General features: G+C 49.9%; 1 protein-coding gene across 1 annotated transcript in view; it reads left to right on the plus strand.

Moving 5' to 3' along the window:
• Positions 1-23639, plus strand: part of SCD5 (stearoyl-CoA desaturase 5) — a 159219-nt gene that overhangs the window by 29993 nt on the left and 105587 nt on the right. The gene's annotated exons all lie outside the window — the stretch shown is intronic.

The raw sequence follows: 23639 nt of genomic DNA on the forward strand, positions 1-23639 counted from the left end.
GGAATGAGGCCCAAGTGCACTAGACAGGGCCTAGAACAAAGGACAGAGTCATTATTAGAGGAGCTAAGAAAGGTGCTGTCTAAGCTACAATTAAGTTTTCTGATTGAGAGGCAAATAGAACCTGATAGAAGGGGCTTGATAATAATCTGGTGGGCTTTAGGCCTTGTAAATTCAGAGGCCCAGACCTATCTATCTCTTCACATGGGGTATATCCTAAGGGAGGTGTGAACCTCCTAGGGAAAGGCACCCTGTTGACTTTCATTACTTGGCTGGCCTGGGAGGAGAGCTGGCCAGGTAAAGGCAGGTGGCATCTCTAACAAGAAATTTACAGTTCTGCCTGCAATGTTGCTGACCCTACTTGACCATCCCCTCAGCTGCAGTGGTCACTTTGGAAGTTGGGCTGAGTGAAGGGCTTTTCAGCTTAGAGCCAATAAGATCTGTGGCTCTGACCTGGGCATCCTTCGACTCCAGGGCAGGTCCATTTCCAGTGATCCAACTCTTGGCAGAGCTGCCAGTGCTCTTCACAAGCTGACTTCTGCTGAAGCCCAGGCTTACCACATTGAAAGCCACTGCAGTGGACTGGCCTGTTGGGTCTCCTTGAGGGCAGATCACTGTACAGATCAGCCATTAATAGGCCTGCCACCCATTGCTTCTGATGCCTAGCTTTCTTTTCCTCCTGGTTTGTGTTAAAGCAGACCAGAGGATGCAAGTCAAGGGAGTGCCCGTTTCCCATCTCTAATCTTCGGTGGCCTGAACTACAAGTCTATAGTCACAGGCATGTTCTGTAGTAGTTTTTCTAAGGTAGACAATGCCCATGAGGAAAATTATATTCTCACTTTAAAACTTTCTTTCCCTTTTGTCTGAAAGGGAGGTTTTTTCTACTTACTGTATACTTCGCTGATGGCGAAGTGAATCTAGCTATGAGATTATTATTTAAGTTCTTATTTTGGCTATGCTATTACAGAAAAATGTTAGCCATCTCTTTTATAAGGTCTAAAGATTAAATTGTGCGTCCTACAGATTCCTTCATAATAGAATTAGTTTCCTACCTTGAAGAGAATAGAGAAATGAAAGAACAAGTTGGGCTTAGAATAGAGAAATGAGGGAGCAAGTCCTAGATCGCTTGCTGACAATAGCAATATCACATGAATACTTAGCAAACCGTTTCAACCATTAGATAACAACTTAAGAAAACATTTACCAGAAGGTCCAATGCCTTCTCTAAATTTTTTTTTTTTTTTTTGACAGGCAGAGTGGACAGTGAGAGAGAGACAGAGAGGAAGGTCTTCCTTTTTGCCGTTGGTTCACCCTCCAATGGCCGCCGCGGTAGCGCGCTGCGGCCGGCGCACCGCGCTGATCCGATGGCGGGAGCCAGGTGCTTCTCCTGGTCTCCCATGGGGTGCAGGGCCCAAGCACTTGGGCCATCCTCCACTGCACTCCCTAGCCACAGCAGAGAGCTGGCCTGGAAGAGGGGCAACCGGGACAGGATCGGTGCCCCGACCGGGACTAGAACCCGGTGTGCCGGCGCCGCAAGGCGGAGGATTAGCCTATTGAGCCGCGGCATGTATTTGAAAACACCTCTTAAATATCTAACATGGTGTAGTTTGTTTAGCCAGTAAACTTAAGCACAACCATCTAAAATGTTTTTAGTTTCTTTCTACCAACAAGTCTAAAACATATGATACACAGATTCAGGTCCCACAAATTAAAATGTATCTTTGATTGATTTTAGCAGCTTAAATTTATGGACAATCTTATCTATAAGCCATTTAAAATAAAACTCAATAAAATTTCCCCATGTGGACATACAATATGTACACACATATAATATAGCATAATAGACCAATATAGCAATTTTAATAATAGCTTTTAAAATCTTTAACTCTTTTTGTAGATTGCCAATTGATTAAAATTGCTTTTTCTTTTTAGTAACCTCAGTTAACCATACTTTCTCTCAGTTGGTACTGTTAATACATTATTGGCTTCATCTGTTTACAGAGCCATCCCAAAGTACTGAATACAATAAAAGTGGCTGGAAAAAGTCCATAGGAACCTATAGGAGGACAGCTAAACACAGAACCAATGACGCTTTAGTTTTATGAGCAGCACATCATATATAACTGTGGATGACAAAAGACTTTAAGTCGCCATGTTTAAAATTATAAACTCATCAACCAACAAGAGGCACTTGCTTACTTCACAGTATTTTTGAAAGCACCTGTAGGATTTTACAAGTATTTAACCCTTTAGGCCTCTGGGGCTTTCTCATTAAGATAACTATCATGTCTAGTAACACAAGATCATTAGACTTTTTAATTCTCAAACATTTGTATTAATAGCATTTTCCATTATAGAAACTTAAAGTCTGGTACCACATCACATCTTGACGGTCCTTCTAATATACTCCAAATAGACTGATTAGTTGGTGTCTCTATAAGATGAGAGACATAGGTCCTTCGATTTTTTCAGTTGGGCCCAAACTGGAAAAACCAAAGTCCAGGATTTACTGGAAATTTTAGAGACCAGATTGTTTGAAACTTTGATTTTTTGAATGCCTGTCAAGAATGCCAAGAAGGCTCCAAATCCAAAATATCTGGTTGAAATAAGATTCCTTAAAATCATGACATAACATAGACCAAATTTGATCATTGTTACAAGGTGATTATTCAAATCTTTGAAAATAAGCACATATTTAAATAACCCATAGCTCTTAATAAAAATTCAGCTGTTTTTGAACAATTAGAATTTAACAGACATCAAGAGAACATAATAGATTACTTTAACACATTGCTTTAACAGAGCATCAGAGTTTAATTCTATGTCAAAGAGAAGTTGAGCTTCCTGTGATCTTTTGCTGTGAGGTTTCCTTCCTTTACCTTCTTTCATATTGGTGACCGTGTTTCTGTGTGTAACACATCTTTAAGCATCTTTTGCAGGGCAGGACGAGTGGCAACAAATTCTTTCAGTTTCTGTTTGCTATGAAAAGTCTTAATTTCACCTTCATTCACAAATGAGAGCTTTGCAGGATATAGTATTCTGGGCTGGCAGTTTTTCTCTCTTAGTACCTGGGCTATGTCTCCCCATTCCCTTCTAGCTTGTGGGGTTTCTGATGAGAAGTCTGCTGTGAGTCTAATTGGAGATCCTCTAAGAGTAATCTGACGTTTCTCTCTTGCACATTTTAGGATCTTTTCTTTATGTTTCACTGTGGTGAGTTTGATTACAACATGTCGTGGTGAGGATCTCTTTTGGTCATGTTTATTAGGGGTTCTATAAGCTTCCTGTACTAAGATGCCTCTGTCCTTCTCCAAACCTGGGAAATTTTCTGCTAGTATCTCACTGAAAATGCCTTCTAATCCTTTCTCCCTCTCCATGCCTTCAGGAACTCCTAGAACCCGAATGTTGGTTTTTTTAATAGTATCCTGTAGATTCCCAACAATATTTTTTAGATTTCTAATTTCTTCTTCTTTTCTTTGGTTTGCCTGTTTCCTTTCCTGTTCTCTGTCTTCTAAGTCTGATATTCTCTCTTCTGCTTCGCCCATTCTGTTTTTAAGGCTCTCTAATGTGTTTGTCATTTGATCTATTGAATTCTTCATTTCATTATGATTTCTCGTCACTATCAGAGTTTCTTGTTCCACTAGTTGTTTCATTTCATTTTGATTCCTCCTTAATATTCCACTTTCACGAGAGATATTTTCTATCTTGTCCATTAAGGATTTCTGTAGTTCAAGAATTTGTTTTTGAGAACTTCTTAATGTTCTTATCAATTTTTTGAGATCTGCTTCTTGCATTTCTTCAATCTCATCATCTTCATAATCTTGATTTGGGGTGTCTTTTTCATTTGGGGGCGTCATAGTGTCTTCCTTGTTCTTGTTAGCTTGGTTTTTGCGTTTGTTGTTTGGCATGTTGGAGATATTTGGTTTCTTCACTGTGGTGTTTTTTCTTGTTACACTATGGCTCTATATTAAGTGGACTGTCTGCTTTCAGTGGAGCCTTAGAGGCTTGAGATGAGTGTGGACTGAGAGCTGTGTTTGGTTCCTCAGGGTTGAGGGTGTGTCAAAGATGACACTCCCAGGTTAGGTGTGGTAAATCTCTCTTTCTTTTTTTGATTCAAAAGGGAAGTAATTCTGCACAGCTGAACGTAATTGGAGGTAGTTAGCAGGCAAATGATATACCCACAGGAGCCAGAGATCGGAAGCTCTTTCCCAAGGACCACACAGGGAATCTCTGCTGCCCTCAGTGTGGGCTCCAATTCTCCTGCAGTCTCCCACTGGGTTGCCAAGTTAGATGCTAATCTCCTGTTATTTCACCCCTCCCCCCAGAGTCAGGTTTTTCTGCTAGGCTCAGGGCTGGTGCAGACCTGAGGTCGCCCTGCTTATGACGTATGTCCAAAATGGCGCCTGCTCTGTCTTGCTCGCCTTTGAGGGGTGAGCGGAGAGAGAGAAACTCGTGTCCGTATCAGTCACTTTTTTTTTTCCTCTCTCTCTTCTAGTTAGCCTGGTGAACTTTTCCCCACGGAGTTTCAAGCCTCGTTCCCTCTAGCCTCCTCTTTCCGCTTGCCCGCTGGTGTTTCGGGCTATTGAGGTTCGGCTCACCTCGCGTTCCAGCGCTGGTGTGTTGAGTCTGCCGCTGGTGTCCCGAACTTGGGCTCCCACGCTCTCCACGCAGGTCCACTGTGAATCACTAGTTCCGGAAGAGTTTCCTCTGCTGTTTCATCCCCTACTCTTCCTTGACCGTGCAGTATCTCCACTTATATTAAACTTTCTCTCCCCCCGGACTAATAGTGTGCTGCCTGCCTATTCCGCCATCTTGCCGCTCTCCTGATTTGTTGAAATCTTAACCCCTAGTATCTCAGAATGAGACTGGACTTGGAGACAGGGTCTGTGTGCGGTGATCCAGTATGGCATGTCATTATGAAGGGACAATCTGGACAGACACTCGGGGAGAATGCCAGGCGTGGGTGCAGGCAGAGAGTGGGTGGTGCTGCCGCCAGACGTGGCCAACAGCCACCACAAGCTACGGGAGAGGCCTGGAACACACCGCGCCCCACAGCCTCCAGGGGAACCCCCCCTGCTGATTCCAGCCTCCAGAGCCGTCTGAGATATCTGTGCCGCAGGCCATGCGTGTTTTAACTCAGGAGCCTGGGGGACCTGTTCCCACGGCCAGCCTCCGCCCTCCATTGCTGTCTCTGCGGCCCAGGTTGCTGTTGACATGGTGTTTTCGCTAAGAGCTCGGAGAGTCCCTGTTTGGAGTGCAATTGTGACCGTCTGGCCTCAGCTTCTTCATGACTGTGGGCAGCACCTGTGTTCTCACTACATGCTTTTTTTTTTTTTTTTAGGATTCTCCTTCCTAAAAGTGGCAGGCCCTCCAGATCTTCAGATCTGCTCCATTAGACAGGCTTAGCTTTGCAGAGGGGTCAAATGGGAAAATGAACTCTGTGTGTGTGTATGTGTGGCTGGTGTTTGGCAGGACTTAGAAACTGCGAAGCATTTTAATGAACCGAGAAGCCTGTCACTCAAACTCCTGGCACAAAGAGCAGAGCATCACTTGCGCTTGCCATCAGGCCAGTAGCTGGCTCCGCTGGGGCTGAGCAGCAAGGGAGTCATGGACACAGAGGTTAGCCAAGCGGGTCCTGTGGGCACAGAGCTGATCCCTAACCTGTCGGGCACATCTCAGCTCTGGGGAGTTGAGTCCTTCTATAGACATCGGCAGCAGGGTCACAGGTTCTGTGGGTCCTGCTCTCCATGTGCTCCCTGGCAGCGGGCAGCTTGCTCACTCTGCACTCACTGCCACCCTCTGGAAGTCTCCAGAAACCGCTAGAATTCTCCACTCACCGAGTCTCTTGGAAATGGGCTGCAGTCACCCCATCAGCTGGTTGAATTCTTTTCCGCTGTTTAATTTTTGGAAGTCTCAGAAGCTGCCAAACGTACATCATCTCCGACATTGTCTTGGCGTAGCCTTTAATGGATTCTGCACTGCCAATGTGTTTGAAGCCTGTGGCCAGACTTAAAAAAAAAAAAAAAAAAGCATGCTGTTGGTAGTTTCCATTCGTCAAAACTTTCTTCCTTTAAGGTTTACTCATGTGCTTAGGCCGTGACAGTGCAGAGCCCAGGAGTATGATGACTTCGCACTTGCCTCACGGTAGGGAACATGTCCTCAGTTGGCAAGTGAGGCTCCCCAGGACACATGACTGGATATCAGGGCCATGGGAGAGGACTTCAAAGGAGTTCTTGAAGTACAGTTAACAGATATGTTTATTTTGGTACAAAATTTTGGAAATTCATGCATTTGAGGAGGTCTTCAAAAGCCCATGAAAAATACATTATGAAGAAAAAACTATACATGAATTTTAAACAATTTTTTTGCAGTGAAATAAGCTTATCTCTTCATTTCATTTTTCTAAGAGCTTTTCAAAGTGCCCTCATGTGGCCAGTGAGTGCTGGAGCCGGGGCGTGGGGCCAGCTCTTGGAGTTTTGGGTCCATGCTCTTAACTGCGAAGTGCTGCCCCACACAACGGTTCTGGGTTTGCATTCCAGTCCTACTGTGTGGGTTACCCACAACTCACTCACTCTGCATCTGGCTCCATGTGAGGTGCTGGGAGTGTGAAGATACTTGGGCTGGGCACTGCCCTCAGGATCTAGGGGGTTTCTGGGGCGGCACTTAGCCTAGTGGTTAGGATGCCCACACCTCATATGGGAGTGCCTGGGTTCGAGTCCTCACTCCACTTCCATTTCTGCTTTAGTTCTAACGCACACCCTGGGAGGCAGCAAGTGATGGCTCAGGTAGTTGGGCCCTGCCACCCACGTGGGAGGCCCAGGTGTGGAGTTCTGGGCTTCTGGCTTCTGGCTTCAGCCTGGCCAATCCTGAGTATCTGGGGAGGGAACCAGTGGATGCAAGATATTTCTGTCTCTGTCTCTCTGCCTTTCAAATAAAAGGAAAATCAATAAATAAGTTTTTTTTTTTTTTTAAGCTCCAGGGAGTTCGCCTATGACTGGGGCTGAAGTACGCAGGAGAAATCCATGGGGCTTTGAGAAGGCAGAGTTAGGAGCTGGCCCAGGGCTGGGGTTCTGGGAAGCCAGCCAGAGGAAATGGTGACTAAGTTAGGACCTAAAGGATTTTTCCCCGGAGGAATCACACAGAGTCATGGCAGTTTGAAACAGCAAGGCGCTCGGTGCACCTAAAGGGATCTGACGGGAAGGAGATGGGAGGCCGTGGGCAGGGCAGGGTACGGCAGCAGGCGACGCGCTCCCTGAGGTCGTGTGGCACACTCAGGAGCTGGATCGTCCACCCTTGTGGAGAGTGAAGTGCCCCCGGGAGCATTTGGGTTGGTTTGGCAGGCTGGTGTGTGCCTTCTGTGGCCGGTGAGCTGGAGGGGCTGACACTACAGAGGCGGGGAGGCGGGGAGGCGGGGGCTGTTCTGTCATTGGGACAGGGACTTTGAGGTTGGCAGGTCCTGTGGTTCCTGGAACAGGAAGCCTTAGCCAACACCAAGTGCTTAATCTGTGCCAGGCATGGTTCTCCTGTGCAGTGTACATTTTTGTTTTTAAAGATTTATTTATTTACTTATTTGAAAGGCAGAGTGATGGAGGTGCAAGGCGGAGAGGGAGAGACAGATCTTCCACCTGCTGGTTCACTCCCCAAGTGGCTGTGCAATGGGCAGGGCTGGGCCTGGCTGCCAGGAACTCCATCCAGGTCTCTCCTGTAGGTGGCTTCTGCTGCCTTCCCAGGCTCCTTAGCAGGCAGCTGGATCAGAAGTGGAGTAGCTTGGACTCCGAATGGTGCCCTGATGTCGGATGCACGTGTAGCAAGCAGCAGCTTAACCTGCTGCCTCTCAACACCGTCCACCAACACTTGCTATCTTCATCTCCGGTGCGGGCCGTCCTGCCTGGTCCGGGGGACAAAGGAGCCGCTAGATGCCCCTCCCCCGCTGTCACCACAGCCAAGTGCTCTGCATGGGTGACCAGGTAGTGGTGCTGCCGACTGAGGATTCCAGAGTTGTGGCAGCTTCTGTGCTATGAAAGGGGACTTCAGAACATTCAAGGAACACTTGAATGAAGAGATAAGTTCATTTTGGTGCAAAATTTTGAAACCATGCACGTTTTTTTTTCCCCATAATAGACTCTTTTTTTTTTTTTTAAAGATTTATTTATTTGAAACTCAGAGAGAAGGAAGGGGAGAGAGAGAGAGAGAGAGAGAGAGAGAGAGAGAGAGAGAGAGAGAGAAAGAGAGGTCTTCCATCTGCTGGTTAATTCCCCAGATGTCCGCAAGGGCCGGGCTGCGCCGATCTGAAGCCAGGAGCCAGGAGCTTCTTCTGGGTCTCCCACGCGGGTGCAGGGGACCAACGACTTGGGCCATCTTCTGCTTTCCCAGGCCATAGCAGAGAGCTGGATCGGAAGTGGAGCAGCTGGAACTTGAACCAGCGCCCATGGATTGCTGGCACTGCAGGTGGTGGCTTTACCCTCTACTCCACAGTGCCGGCCCCAGTAGACACTTTCAAGAACTTTTTGAAGACTCCTAAGACACATGGGTTTCAAATTTTTTTCCACCAAAATAATCCTGCCTTTTGCTTCTCTTTTCCACAAACTTTATGAAGTAGCCTTGTCCATGTTCTGCCTGAGGTCTGTGAAGAGTTGGTGAAGAACCCAGCCAGGCCTGCCCTTCCTCCACCAGCCGAAACCGTCATGCCGCTTACTGATAAGGAAAGAAGCTGGTGGTGCGGGCTCTCCAACGTCTCCTAATCTGAACTGATTGCTCCCTGCTTCCGGTTCACTGTGCAGATGACAGATGAAAAGGTGTAGGTTTGGCCAACAACAACAAAGCGGCTGTGCTCGCCTCCGGTGTTCAGACACAGCGTTAAATTGAACATCAATTTTGCATCTGAAGACTTGACATCACGAGGCTGGCCAGACAAATACGATTTACAGGCGAGGTCGTGAGATGAGGAGGAGAACTCACACAGGGAAGATCATCCTAGTGCCTGGGCACGTTGGTAAACCCTCTGATGGTGTGAAGCCGCCCTTTTTGGATCCTTTTGTTTGCTCCGGCTTCCTCGTCTGACTGTTGGACCGAGGGTCCCTGATGCGCTGGCCAGGTGCTACTGCTGAAATCTGGAAATACAGCCTGTTGTCGCCATATCCTGATTACCCCTTCTCCCAGCTTCCTCACTGCCCCTAATTATCTCTGCATTTCCTGTACATGGTCTCCTTTCTTGAACTTTTTTAAAAAATTTATTTATTTGAGAGAGAGAGTTACAGACAGAGGGAGAGGCAGAGAGAAAAGTCTTCCATCCACTGGTTCACTCCCCAAATGGCCGCAATGGCTGGAGCTGAGCTGATCTGAAGCCAGGAGCCAGGAGTTTCTTCCTGGTCTCCCACACTGGTGCAGGTGCCCAAGCACGTGGGCCATCCTCTAGAGCTTTCTCAGGCAGTCAGTAGGGAGCTGGATTGGAAGAAGAGCAGCTGGGACACCAGCTGGCACCCATATGGGATGCAGGAGCCGCAGGCAGAGGCTTAACCTACTATACCACAGTGCCTGCTCCCTTATTTGGACTTTTAACCTGCACCCGCTCCATACCAGATCCCACATTTTTTCTTGGTAGTTACTTAGTCTAATTTGTGAGTTCTTTAGCTTGCAGGTAAAGTTAAGATCAGGTTCTTCCTTTAAAAAACGTTTGGTTTGGTGGCCTGCACTGTGGCATAGTGGGTAAAGCCACCACCTGCAGTGCCGACATCCCATATGGGTACCGGTTTGAGTCCCAGCTGCCCCACTTCCAATCCAGCTCTCTGCTATGGCCTGGGAAGGCAGTGGAAGATGGTCCTAGTCCTTGGGCCCCTGTACCCATGTGGGAGACCCGGAGGAGGCTCCTGGCTCCTGGCTTCAGATCAGCACAGCTCCAGCCATTACGGCCAACTGGGGAGTAAACCAGCGGATGGAAGACCTCTCTCTCTCTCTCTCTCTCTCTCTCTCTGCCTCTCCTTCTCTCTCTGTGTAACTCTATCAAGTAAATAAATAAATTTTTAAAAAAATTTTTTGATTTTTAATAATTTATTTGAAAGACAGGGAGAGATTAACCAACCTAAGTGTTGGTTCACTCCCTAAATGCCAGCAACAGCTGGGGCTAGGCCAAGCCGGAGCCAAGAGCCTAGGACCCAATCCACATCTCCCATGGGAGCGCTTGAGCCATCACCTGCTGCCTCCCAGGGGCCTCTTAGCAGGAAGCTGGGACTCAAATCCAGGCGCTCCAGTGTGGGCTGCAGGCATCCAAGTGGTGCCATGGCACCCGCCCCTAAGATCTGTTTTTTTTCCCCCTGTGGTCTACCCGAGGGCACCGCTCCCCCAGGCCCCCAGCACCTTCTGCTTCAGCCCCTCTCTGCTCGTAGTGGGGCGTGGCGGCTTCCTTGGAGTCTGCTCAGTTCTTTGTCCCGGTCTTTGAGGCCTGGCAGTCTCTCAGTGTATGAAGGGAAATATAGGTCAGCTTCACAGATCCCAGAGTTAAAAATAAATGCTTCATCCCCGGGCTCTGCGCCTTCCGAGCCTGGCACCAGGCCCCTTCCCCCTAGTTTGCATGTCTGAATTGTTTCTCAGAGCTTCGTGTTGGCATTGCCCAGGACAGGCGGACGGGCTCCCTTGGCAGCCTCCAGAAAGGAGATGGTAGAAGGGCGTGCCGAGCAAGGAGCTGGAAGGGGTCCCTCCGCCTCACCGGCCACCTGCAGCCCCACACAGGCCTTAATGCTTTGATGTAAAGTCACTGCCTCCTGCCAACCCCACTCCATCTCACCTTTCTCAGTCCTCGACCTTGAACTTCAGCTTTCTCGGGGAAGTTGGCCTTTTCCTGTGATACTAAAGTCCCCAGAGAGCAGGAGATAAATTTCCCTGGGCTTGACCACCCACTGTGGGTCCCACCCATCCCCGCCCCCTTTCCTGGGGCTGTGTTCTCAGCTCTTTGTCTAGTGCTAGTGCGCCAGGCCTTGTGACCTTTGGGGCTCTTCATAAACTGTGTCTCTTCAGTGCCCTGGCAAACTTCAAGGCCAATCCGTGCCTGCCTTCCACAGCTCCTGTGGGAAGCTGCCCAGCTCAGCCTGCCAGGAAGGAAGGCAGTGGGGTCGTTCCTGCCCTGTAATCCCTCCAGATGGGGTCTTCATAGATGCACCTGTCATGGCAGTGCGTGCCTCTGCTTTCCCATGGCTGGTGGCGGCGAGTGGGGAGGGGTTTTGCTGTGCCTTGGGTGGGCCAGACTGAAATGTTACAGGTCCTCTGGGCCAAAGGAGATGAGAAGGGGTCAGCAAGAGTGATTTGGGTGACATTTGTCAACTCTTAAAAGTTTTACTTCCTGGGGCCGGCGCCGTGGCTCATTTGGTTAATCCTCCGCCTGCAGTGCCAGCATCCCATATGGGCACCGGTTCTAGTCCTGGTTGCTCCTCTTCCAGTCCAGCTCTCTGCTGTGGCCCGGGAGGGCAGTGGAGGATGGCCCAAGTCCTTGGGCACCATGCACCCGCATGGGGGACCAGGAGGAAGCACCTGGCTCCTGGCTTCTGATTGGCGCAGCGCTGGCCATAGCGGCCATCTGGGGGGTGAACCAATGGAAGGAAGACCTTTCTCTCTGTCTCTCTCTCTCACTGTCTATAGCTCTACCTGTCAAATAAAAAAAAAAAAAAAAGTTTTACTTCCTTATTTGAAAGAAAAGGAGAGAGCGTGTCCATCAGCTGGGTTCACTGCCCAAGTGTGCGGAATAGCAGGAGCCCGTGGGTGACCGAGACCCAAGAACCCGAGCCGTCACCTGCTGCCTCGCAGCATGCTCATTAGCAGGAACCGGGACTTGAACCCAGGCACTTTGCTATGTGATGTGGGCATCCTGAGTGCTATCTTAGTGCCTGCTCTGGGTGCATGTTTTCTCTTGAAAGCCTTCCCTACAAAGTCCCCTGGAGGAGACCCTCCCATGGCTGGGGGCCCCACTTGAGGGATGGTGGGGCCCATCACTCTGTGGATTCAGATTTAGCCCTCCCCTGGCTTACTTTGTGACCTTGGGCAGGTGAGTGACCCTCTCTGCAGCTGTGTTTCTTCATCTGCAAGATGGGAGCGCTCGGCGGCAGGGCCACTCAGCCCTGGCGGGTGCTGTTCCGCAGCAGCACCCATGGGCAGCTTTGCTCACATGCTGATTTTTCTGCTCCCAGGTCAGCAGGGCTTGGAGCGGATCTGCCAGAGCCTGGCTGCTCCCCCGGTCCTGTAGCTCTGTGGTACTGTTTCGGGGTCCTCAAAAGCTCAGGGAAGATGCATATTATGAAGAACCTATGCTTAGATTTAAAAACTATCGGGGCTGAGGGCCAGCACTGTGGCATAGTGAGTAAAGCCACCTCCTGCATGCAGTGCTGGCATCCCATATGGGCGCCAGTTCAAGTCCTGGCTGCTCTGCTTCTGATCCAGCTCTCTGGTAATGCACCTGGGAAAGCAGCAGAAGATGGCCCTAGTGCTTGGGCCCCTGCCACCCACATGGGAAACCTGGATGAAGCTCCTGGCTCCTGGCTTTGGCCTGGCCCAGCCCTGGCTGTGTGGCCATTTGGGGAGTGAACCAGGAGGTGGAAGTTCTCTCTCTGTTTCTCCTCCTCTCTCTGTAACTCTGATTTTTTTTTTTTTTTTTTGACAGGCAGAGTGGACAGTGAGAGAGAGACAGAGAGAAAGGTCTTCCTTTTGCTGTTGGTTCACCCTCCAATGGCCGCCGCGGTAGGCGCGCTGTGGCCGGCGCACCGCGCTGATCCGATGGCAGGAGCCAGGTGCTTCTCCTGGTCTCCCATGGGGTGCAAGGCCCAAGCACTTGGGCCATCCTCCACTGCACTCCCTAGCCACAGCAGAGAGCTGGCCTGGAAGAGGGGCAACCGGGACAGGATTGGTGCCCCGACAGGGACTAGAACCCGGTGTGCCGGCGCCGCAAGGTGGAGGATTAGCCTAGTGAGCCGCGGCGCCGGCTTGTAACTCTGATTTTTAAATAAATAAATAAATAAATCTTGGGAAAAAGAAAACATATATTTTACACCAAAATAAATTTAGCTTTTAATTCCACTTTCGATGACTTTAAAGAATGCTTTTATTCCATTTATATGAGAGGCAGAGACAGAGGGGGAAAAAAGATCTCTCATCCACTGGTTCACTCCCCAAATGGCTGCAACAGCCAGAGCTGGACCAGGCTGGCGCCAGGAACCCAGAAATGAATGCAAGTCTCCGCGTGGGTGGCAGGGACCCGAGTGCTTGAGCCATCACCTGCTGCCTCCCAGGGTGTGCATTACCAGGAAGCTGGAGTAGGGGCAGAGCTGGGACTTGAACTCGGTGCTGTGATATGGGATGGGGGCATCCCAGGCAGCGGTTTAACCCACTGCACCGAACGCCAGCCCCGTCCTGGCATGTTTCACAGTGCCCCCCTATGGTGTTTCTGATGGAAGAGGGCAGGGGATGGAGCGGAGGATATTTTCGTGATAAAGGGAGGAGCTCCCTTTCATCACTGGGGCAGAGTGATGTTATTTTTTGGGAAAATGTGCTGGCTAGTGTTCAGATTGTACGTGTTGTCAACATGGAAGTGGGTTTATTTAGGGAGGAAAAGGAAACAGAGAGAGAGAGAGAGAGAGAGAGAGAGAGAGAGAGCAGGGAATGAATGAGTGCCCTCGGGGTGAGCATTCCCTGGTAAAAGCATCTGAGAGTTGGGAAGACGCAGGGCAACAAATGGATAGGCCTGTCTGGGCCCCGAATTGGTGAGGAGACAGAGCGGGCTGACTCCATCCAGCTGGGATTTAAGGAGAAGCTCTCGCTTCTCTGAACACAACACAGGCCGGGATTCTGCGTCGCTCTCGGCCTTCTCTCTGCACTGCTAGGCGGCCGTGTGCTTGGTTGCTGTTGAATTACCGCCATAGCTATCCGTGTGTGCAGGCCTTCAGGTCTCTGAGTCCCGGGGGAGCCCTGTCACGCCTTTCCCTGCCAGGGTGTTACAAGGGCTGCTTTGTGGGGGTGCCCTCCTGTCCGCCAGTGGCCGCCCCCAGCCCCTCCAACCCTGTGTGAGCCACAGACACCGCCTTGGAGCGCCCAGCTTCTGTCAGATTCTGCACGGCTGTTTATATATATAATCTTTTTAAATGTCAAGGTCAACCTTACAGAGATGTTGCCTACAGTTTGCCTTCTGCTTTTCCTAATCCTTAGAGAATGATAAATTCCCCTATGTGAGCAGATTTTTCTGGATTAAGGTTGTACCTGAGGTGAAATACTTGGGCCTCGTGTGCTGATCCTCCTGCCCACAGACTCAGGGGTTTCTCTCGCTTTAGGACAGGGCTCTTCCAGGGCTGTGTTTTTTGCAAAATGCACAATCCAGGATTTTGTCACTGTCCCACTTTCAAGGATTCCTTCAACTTGTGGATTAGGGCACAAGAATGTTTTTCAAATAAAGTATTTTTTCTTTCTTTTTAAAGATTTATTTATTTCAAAGTCAGAATTACAGGGAGAGGGGAGGGAAGGAGGGGGAGGGGAGAGGGGCAAGGGAGGCGGGGGGGGGGAGGGAGAGAGAGAGAGAGATCAATCTTCCATCTACTGACTCACTCCCCATATGGCCACAACGGCCAGGGCTGGGCCAGGCCAACACCAGGAGCCAGGAGCTTCCTCCAGGTCTCCCATGTGGGTGCAGGGGCCCAAGACTTGAACCATCTTCTGCTGCTTTCCCAGGCCATTAGCAGGGAGCTGGATTGGAAGAGGAGCAGCCGGGACATGAACCAGCACTCATGTGGGATGCTTGTGTTGCAGGCTTTACCCACTATGCCCTAAAGTATCTTTCTAATATAGAGAAAAGGGATATTTTTTTTCTCTCCATGATTGCATTTTTTAAAAAAAAGATTTATTTCAAAGGTAAGTTACAGAGGCAGGAGGGAGAGAGAGAGAGGGAGAGAGAGAGAGGGAGAGAGAGGGAGATAGAGAGCTCTTCCATCCACTGTTTCATTCCCCAGATAGCTGCAGTAGTGGCCAGGCCAAAGTGAGGAGCCTGGAACTCCATGTAGGTCTCCCATGTGGGTAGCAGCAGGTGCCCTAGTAGCTGGGTCATCTTTCACTGCTTTCTATGGTGCATTAGCAGGAAGCTAAATTGGAAGTGGAACAGCCAGGACTCAAACCTGCGCTCTGGTATGGGATGCTGGCATTGGAATGTGGCAGCTTAGCCCACTGCGCCACAACGCCCTCCTCCATGGTTGGTTTTTAAGCCCCTCCCCGCCATAGCAGGATTCCTTTCAGCCTCCTGTGTCGTGGGATTCCCAGTTCTGCCTTCCCTGTTGTTAGGATCCAGTGAGATAACGGCTCTGAAGTCAGTGCCTAAACGGGAAGTGTTGTTCAACTTCTACTTCGCTTCCTCTAGTTCTTGTTTTTAACTCTTCCTCAAATACATTAACTCCTGCCCTTCCTGACACTCAGATCAATCTTAGGTCATTCAATAAATACCTTCCCAGCGCTTGCGATGAGGCTGATACCGCGCTAGGCACAGAGCAGATGGAGTTGAAAGACTGTCTTGTCCTCCGGGAGATGGTCCAGAAATGAAGCACAGGAGAGCCAGTGGGATAATATGGGCTTGCCCTGGGGAACAACACCCGTCGGTCAGCCTGGGACAGCATGGAGGAGGCCGGGCGTGGCGTGCAGCCAGTGAGGGGCTTCGGGAGGTGAATGATGGGGGCAGGCGTTTGGCCTAGCAGTTAGGATGTGGTTGGATCACCTGCATCCCATATGGGAGTTTGCGTCTGGATTCCCGGCCTGGCTCCACTTCTAGTCCCAGCTTCCTGCTGCTGTGCACCCTGGGAGGCAGCAGACGAGGTCCGAAGTGGTTCCATCTCTGCCACACGTGTGGGAGACCCACGTTGAGCTCTTGGCTTTGGCCTGGCCCAGCCTCGACTGCCATGGGCACTTGGGGACTGAGCCAGTGGATGAGAGCTCTGTCTCCAAAAAATTTATATGAAATTAAAAAGAAAACAACCCGTAAGTATATAAAGAGGAGGTGACTGATAGGTGGAGATTAGCCAGCCAGAGGTGAGAGGATGAGAGCCCACGAGGCTGAAAGCAGTTTGGACGGCACCTGTGCAGCCAGGCAGTGCAGAGTGAGGCTGCTCACGGGGAGCGTGGTGCGGCTTGCACGCCGTCTGAGCGGCTTTTCTGACCCGGCCTAGTAGCATGGCTGGTGTTCTTTCAGCAAGAGCAAGGGATTGGCCTCCTGTCCTGTTCTGCCCCTGCCCTGGGGGGCTGCTCCTGGAGTTGGGCATTCACTCACGGCTCAGAACCTCCCAGCGAACGGGTGGGTGAGGAGTGCGCCCTGAGCACACTGTTCCTGGCGCAGTATCTGTCCAACAGAGACAGCGAGCTCAGCGCCCTGGTATTGTTCTATAGAGAATTTTGGGTTTGGAAAGATACTCCCCATAGGAAGACTTCTCAAACTGCAGGTCACTATACATATTGTATATACATTGTTAGACATCAATAGTTTGCCACCAGCATTTTAAAAAACAAAATAGATCAGCATATCACACTGCATAAATTATTTAGGGCCTATAAATTAGTTCTAGATTATTTAGGGCAACTTTGTTGTGTGTTCAATGCAAACATTATGTTTTAAACCATGGATCATGGGAAAAAGAGTTTGCAATACTTTGGAGAATACATTCATAGGCCAAAAAGGCCAAGATGGTTCATCTTGCATTCCAAATTTGATTGGCAGTGGCTGCCTGGGATACTGTATTAAAAACGATTCATGCCGGTGCCGCGGCTCACTTGGCTAATCCTCCGCCTGGGGCGCCGGCACCCTGGGTTCTAGTCCTGGTCGGGGTGCCGGATTCTGTCCCGGTTGCTCCTCTTCCAGTCCAGCTCTCTGCTGAGGCCTGGGAAGGCAGTGGAGGATGGCCCAAGTGCTTGGGGCCTGCACCTGCATGGGAGACCAGGAGGAAGCACCTGGCTCCTGGCTTTGGATCGGCGCAGTGCCGGCCGTAGTGGCCATTTGCGGGGTGAACCAACAGAAGGAAGACCTTTCTCTCTGTCTCTCTCACTGTCTAACTCTGCCTGTCAAAAACAAACAAACAAACAAAAAAACGATTCAGAGTGGGCCAGCATTGTGGTGTAGTGGGTTGGGCCACCACCTGTGATGTCAGCATCCCCTGTGGGCGTGGGTTTGTGTTGCTCTACTTCCAGCCCAGATCCCTGCTAACATGCCTGGGAAGGCAGAGAAAGATGGCCTAAGTGCTTGGCCCTCTGCCATACTTGTGAGAGACCCAGAAAACGCTCCTGGCTTCAGCCTGACCCAGCCCTGGCTGTTGTGGCCATTTGGGGAGTGAACCACTAGATGGAAGATCTCTCTCTCTGTCTCTCACTCTTTCACTCTGTAATTCCACATTTCAAATAAATACATAAGTCTTTTTCTTAATGAGATAGTTTAAAACATTTTAAATTAATTTTCATTTTATTTGAAAAGCAGAGAGAGGGAGAGATCAATCTTCCATTTCCTGGTTCACTCTCTAAATGCCCACAACCGCCAGAGCTGGGCCAGGCTGAAGTCAGGAGCTTGGAACTCCATCCAGCTCTTCCAGATAGGTCGCAGGGATCCAAGAACTTGAGCATCACCCGCTGCCTCCCTGGGTGCCGATTGGCAGGAAGTTAAATTAGAAGTGGAGCCAGAACTTGAACCCAGGCACTCTGGTATGGGGTGTGGGCATCCCAAGTGGTGTCTTAACTGCTGACCATTTTAAATGTGACATGGCCAGTTCCTTAATGACTTTAGGGCAGTGACTCCTAATACAGGCTGAGCACCCCTAATCTGAAAATCTGAATTCCAACACTCTCCAAAATCCGACACTTTTAAAGCATCAACAAAACTGCTAAGTGGAAGCTTCCACACATGACCTCACGTGACAGGTCGCCATCAAAATGTCAGTGCACTAAAAATACCGCATCTGATTACCAAGCATTTCAGATAAGGGATACTCAACAGGTATGTTACTGTTGCCAGTTCTCCTTGAAACATGAATCTCTGGCATAGTTGGGTGATTTGGAGGAAAATTGTGTGACACTGGCATTTGGACAATTTCTTTTTGTTTAATTATTTAGTTGTTTATTTGAGGGGCAGAAAAAGAGTTAAGAGAGAGAGGAAGAGAAGAGAGGAGAGGAGAGAGAGAGGCAGGGGCAGGGGGGAGAGATCTTTCATCTATTAGTTCATTCCCCAAATGGCTACCATGGTCCAGGCTGGACCAGACCAAACCTAGGAGCCTGGAACTCCATCCAGGTCTCTCACGTGGGTGCAGGGACCCAAGCACCTGGCCATCTTCCGCTGTTATCCCAAGTACATTAGCTGGGAGCTGGATTGGAAGCCAAGCAGCCAGTTCTGGAGCCAGCACTCTGACACGGAATTCCAGCATCACAAGCGGTGGCTTAACCTGCCACTGTGCCACAACAGTGGGTCCATTTCTGGTCTGGCATCGTGGTAAACATGGCTCCTGTTCAGCAAGGTGGATGCATGCTTTTGGAACAGGAAGACTCTAAGTGTGAAACCTTAGAGTTCCATTAGGCCCAATTGTGTTGTTTACTTTTTGGTTCTGTGCACGCTTTGTTTCCTAAACAGACTGTACACCTCTGGTGAGAACAGTGCCCTTCAGTGACTCACTACAGACTGGAGGGCTGATGATGACAGAAGCCACCTCCGCCTGCTCCCTCTTTTTCCTCCAAAGAATGTTGTTCACTGAGTAGATGCCGGGCTGCCCACTAACTCAGGCCAGTTCTGGCAGTCCAGTGATAAATTTAGCAAACTGGATGCCTTTTGTTCCCTGCTGTTTTGTTTTCTTCTCCCAACCTCTGTGAGTTCACTGGTACCATCTCTCTGGGCCTCAGAGATGTGCAGGACCACCCATCGTGCTTGACCACCTGCAGGTGGAACAACATTTTAAATTCCACTTTCCCGGAACAATAGCGACTGCTTTTGCCCACACAGCTTACAGATTGCAGCAGATGCGGGGATTTTTCAGCCAGGCAGGTGTTAAAAATAAATGCTGTGCCCTATTGATTATTTAAACTTAAATTTAAATTCCTGGCATCCTTGGCTTGGCTAAGTAGAGATAAACACAGCTGAATTTGTTGTTCTCATTCAGCTGATCCAAAAAAAAAAAAAAAAAAATTGGGTTGAAACAGAAGGTTCTTGTTTGTGTCTTCTCACCCAGCTTCCTCCCCACGTCCTGCACTTGCTCAGCATCAGATTAACCCTTGGTGCTGGGCCTGGTCAAGTCTGGAGGGCAGGTGTAGTCCCCTGGTTTCGGGACAGTGGATGGCTCCCTGTCATCGTCTCCTTTCTTCTAGTTTCACTCCATCTCCATTCTGATTCCCATCTAAGACTCTGGAAATGAAGCCATTCTCTTTTAGGTTAAACAGGAACTCAAGAAACTGATTAGACTGCTCCCAGCCCTAACTCCTTTGCTCTTCAAGGAACTACTTCCTTCCCACAAGAGCGGCTCCTCCAATCCCCCAGTGATTCTTTTCCCCAGCGGCAATCTTCCTGCGTTCCACAATGTATTGACTCTGTCGTGTTTGCAGCTAGCTCCGCCGTGGTCTGCGAGATCAGCTTTTCCTTTCCTCCTGCCTGCCCAGGGCTGAGCTGCAGCCTTCAGAGGGCGCTGCTTTCCTCGCGTCACTGCTACTCCCAGCCTTTGTGCTGGGGGGTCTTGTTTTCTCCTTGTGCCAGCGGCGGGAATGAAGTGCCGTGGGAAGTGCGTTTATAGAGCGAGGTGTAGTCGGTCGGCCAGTGGCACAGTGCTGGCTTGCCTGTGGCACAGATTGTCCGTATGGGATGCTGGCAGCTACTGGGAGCCTCACAAGGCCTGGCCTAGCTGCCTCGGGAGTCGGCCTCCATGTGAACATTCACTGTGTACCGACCACGTTAAGTACTTTAATCCACATCTCACTGAATTTTCACCACGTCCCGTGAGGAAGCTACTGTTAGCATCCTTATTTTAGGTAAGAGGAAACTAAGTGAGACTGGAGAAGCTAAATAACCAGTTATGTGGTAGAGTTGGAATTAAGACCCAGTGGTGGGTCTCCTTCTAAAACCCTTGTAGTGACCAGTGTGAGACAGAGAGAGGCGTGACCTCTGTGGTCAGGCAGTCCAAGTTTGACCCTTGATTGGCCGCGAAACTCAGGCAGTCCCTGGCTGTCTCAGGTGCCCATTTGGTCCCGGGCAAAGTTACAGGTAATAGCATCTGCCTTTCGGAGTCTCCATGAAAAGTCTGCTGATGGTCATGAAGCGCTTGGCACAGGGCCTGGCCCTAGCAGGCTCTCCGTCTACCATGTTTACTGTGACACCAACTCTGCTTCGCAGTGCGGACTCTTCCCATCAGCTCCCATCTCTTCTTCAGATGCCTTCCCCTTATCAGGCACCTTCTTGTTAGGAATGGTTGGTTGGTTGATTTGAAAGGCAGAGTTAGCGAGAGAGAGGGAGAGGCAGAGAGAGAGAGAGAAAGTTTCCATCTGCTGGTTCACTCCCCAAATGTCTGTAATGGCCAAGGCAGGGCCGGGCTGAAGCCAGGAGCCAGGAACTCCATCCGGGTCTCGCATGTTGGTGGCGGGGACCCAATCACTTGGGCCATCTGCTGCTGCCTTCCTAGGCACATTAGCAGGGAGCTGAATTAGAAGTGGAGCAGTTGGGACCTGAATCAGAATCAGTGCTTGTATGAAATGCTGGCATAGCAGGTGGCAGCTTAACCTGCCATGTCATAACGCTGGCCCTGTCTATACAACATGGAGAGATGAGTATATGGAGGAAAAGGCTTGTGGTAGGGAGAGGAATAACCAATTGGCACAGCTGATATACTTTAAAAAATTAAGATGGGAGCTTACTTCATCTGAAGAGGGGAAATTCAAGCAGAGGATCCAAATGTGACCTCACTGGCTCAGGTGCAAGCCAGAGAGAAAGAACAAAAGGCCGAGTGTCTTTGCATCAGAGGATGAGGATTCTCTCAAGGAAGGAAATATTGACAGCATCTTGACAAAAGCACCTTTCATCTTAGCGGTCTGCAGGCGCGCTCGTCAGCCCGAGAGAGCAACGGCCTGGTCATCCGCGATGGCCTTTTGGGTCATTTCCTCGGTTCTCAGTCTGGCATCGTGTCCATAATTTTCTGATTCAAAGACAATGGAAAGCATCCAGGTCCCCAGTTTCTCCTGTGGACTGCTCCCCTGTCTGACTTCAGTTGTCGTTGGGTGTCCGTTCTGCTGTCTTGGAGTGTGGGAGTGTGAATAATAGTGAAAAGTCACACAGCCAGGCACTGCACAGTGCACTTGATAGATATTACATTATTTCATTATTTATTTTCACAGCAATCCTAGGAGACAGGGACTATTATCATCGCCACTTGGCAAATAAGAGACTGAGGCATGGAGACATTCAGAAGCTTGCCCAAGGTTTTTTTTTTTTTTTAAGATTTATTTTGTATTTATTTGAAAGAGGTTAGAGAGAGAGCGAGCGAGCGAGCGAGAGCATCGCCAAAGGTCTTATGGCTGGTGTTAGCGAAGCCAGACTTTGACTTTATGAAGCCTGCATTTCATGTCTGGCCTCTTAACCACACCTCTGTATGGCCTCTTACCTGCCTTGGTTATGTGCAATATTCTCTAATACTCTCTATTCTCTGTATCTTATGTTTAATTTTTAAAATAGTATGTGCGTGTGACTCAGGAAATGATTACTTTATAGAGTTCACTGATGTTTAACAGCCATTGGGCTAGAGCCTCCTCCCTGTTGAGAGACAGACTTCGCCTGGTGCCTGGAACATTCCATCCAGGCCACCCCACCCCTCCCCCCCAACTGCAGGTCAGTGCTTAGACTTTGGCCTCCCATAGAGTCTGCCTGAGGGGAAGGAATGCACTGGTTGCTGGAGTGCCCCTGTGAATTCCTAAACCATCTCTCTGGTGTAGACCGGGAGGCTGGATCCGTGAATCTGCCCCCAGGAAATGGCTCCCTGAGAATCGGAATCGCGGGATCAGACTTGGGTGCCGGGGAGGCTTAGTTAGGGCTGCGTGCTGGACCCGGGCACGACCTTCAGGGCCTTCTCTAGGATGTGTCTGCAGGAGTTCTTCCCGGGTGGTGAGTCCCAGCTCTGAGGAGCGACCGCTGGAGGAGGACTGAGACTTCCGTGGCACTCAGCATCGTTTGTTCCAGTCAGCAAGAGAGCTCAGCCCTCCGTGTTCAGCTGATCCGTGTCCCACAGAAAGGAAATGGATGTTGCTCTCCCAGCTCGGCACTATTAAGCTGCATGAATAAATGCAGCATGTCACCTGCAAATAATAGATTGAAATGCGATCTCTTTCTCTCTCGCTCCAGCCAGTCTCTCTCCTAGGAGGGTACCCAGTGGGGCCACGTCTTCATACATTATGCATCTCCATGATTAGGCATTAAATCCTTGAGAACTAGCAAGCGACACCTAAATTCTTCAAGCATGTTTGGTTATGCTAAATAATTGATTGCATCTTTTCTGTATAAAAATGTGCTCGCTGGGGTTTCAGATACAACTTCTGCCAACCCATCTTCTCTATTCAGTTTCAGTTTCCTGGCTTGAGGTTGAAACACTCACCTACACACGTCAGTCTGTGAAAGCCCATAGGAGGGAGCTAGAAAGTGACCCTGCACTCCCCGGTGAGGCTGGCATCTGGCCGGCAGATGCCTGTATTGAGCTCTTCCCAGGGTCATGGGGGTGGAGCTTGCTAAGGCAGGGGGCCCTGCGGATACCCGTTTCCAAGTTTATGGCCTCAGTAAATGCTGTGCCCTAAATGACAGGCAGAGAGGGACTTTCTGTACCCGGGTGAAAGTAACCCTGTGATAGGATAAATACTAACCATCCTGGTTTGTGTGAGTGGGAGAATGATGTTAGGAAAGAGGCACATGGGACTGGCACTGTGGTTTAGCAGGTGCACCAGCATCCCATGTGAGCACTGGTTCGTGTCCCAGTTGCTCCACTTCCAAACCAGCTCCCTGCTGATGGCCTGGGAAACGCAGCGGAGGATGGCTCAAGTGTATGGGCCCCTGCCATCCATGTGGGAGACCCAGAGGAAGCTTCTAGCTCTTGGCTTCGGATCGGCCCAGCTCCAGCCATTGCGGCCATTTGGGAAATGAACCAGCAGACGGAAGGCCTCTCCCTCTCTCTCTTCCTCTCTCTTTCGGTCTCACAGCCAATTACACATAGGAAAGTGCATCTTCAACCCAAGGGGTGCCTTGAGATTTCCTAGGATCCTAGCCATCCAGTGCCTAACTCCAGCTTCTAGCCACGGGGTCTCTCCCTGCCCTGGAGGTGACTCTCAAACAGAATCTAGTCTGATGACACCTCCACCCTCCCCCATCCCCACCAACTTTCTCATAGGAGTAGCTACACTTTACCCACATGCCTCTATGCCCTGCTGTCACTGCTGGGGGTGTGCAGTGGGCATCTGGGTCCCAGAGGGAGTTGGGAGTGTTTCAGACTTGAGAGGAAGCCAGCACAACCCTGCCTTAGATTTGTTTACTTGAAAGAGAGAGAGGAAGAGACAGAGAGAGGGGGAGAATTCTTCCATCCTCTGGGTCATTGGAGCAAAGGCAGGAGCTGTGCTAGGCTGAAGCCGGGAGCCAGGAGCTTCTTCTGGGTCTC

This window comes from Lepus europaeus, chromosome 8 (assembly GCF_033115175.1).
Source record: "Lepus europaeus isolate LE1 chromosome 8, mLepTim1.pri, whole genome shotgun sequence".
In the NCBI taxonomy this organism is placed as follows: Eukaryota; Metazoa; Chordata; class Mammalia; order Lagomorpha; family Leporidae; genus Lepus; species Lepus europaeus.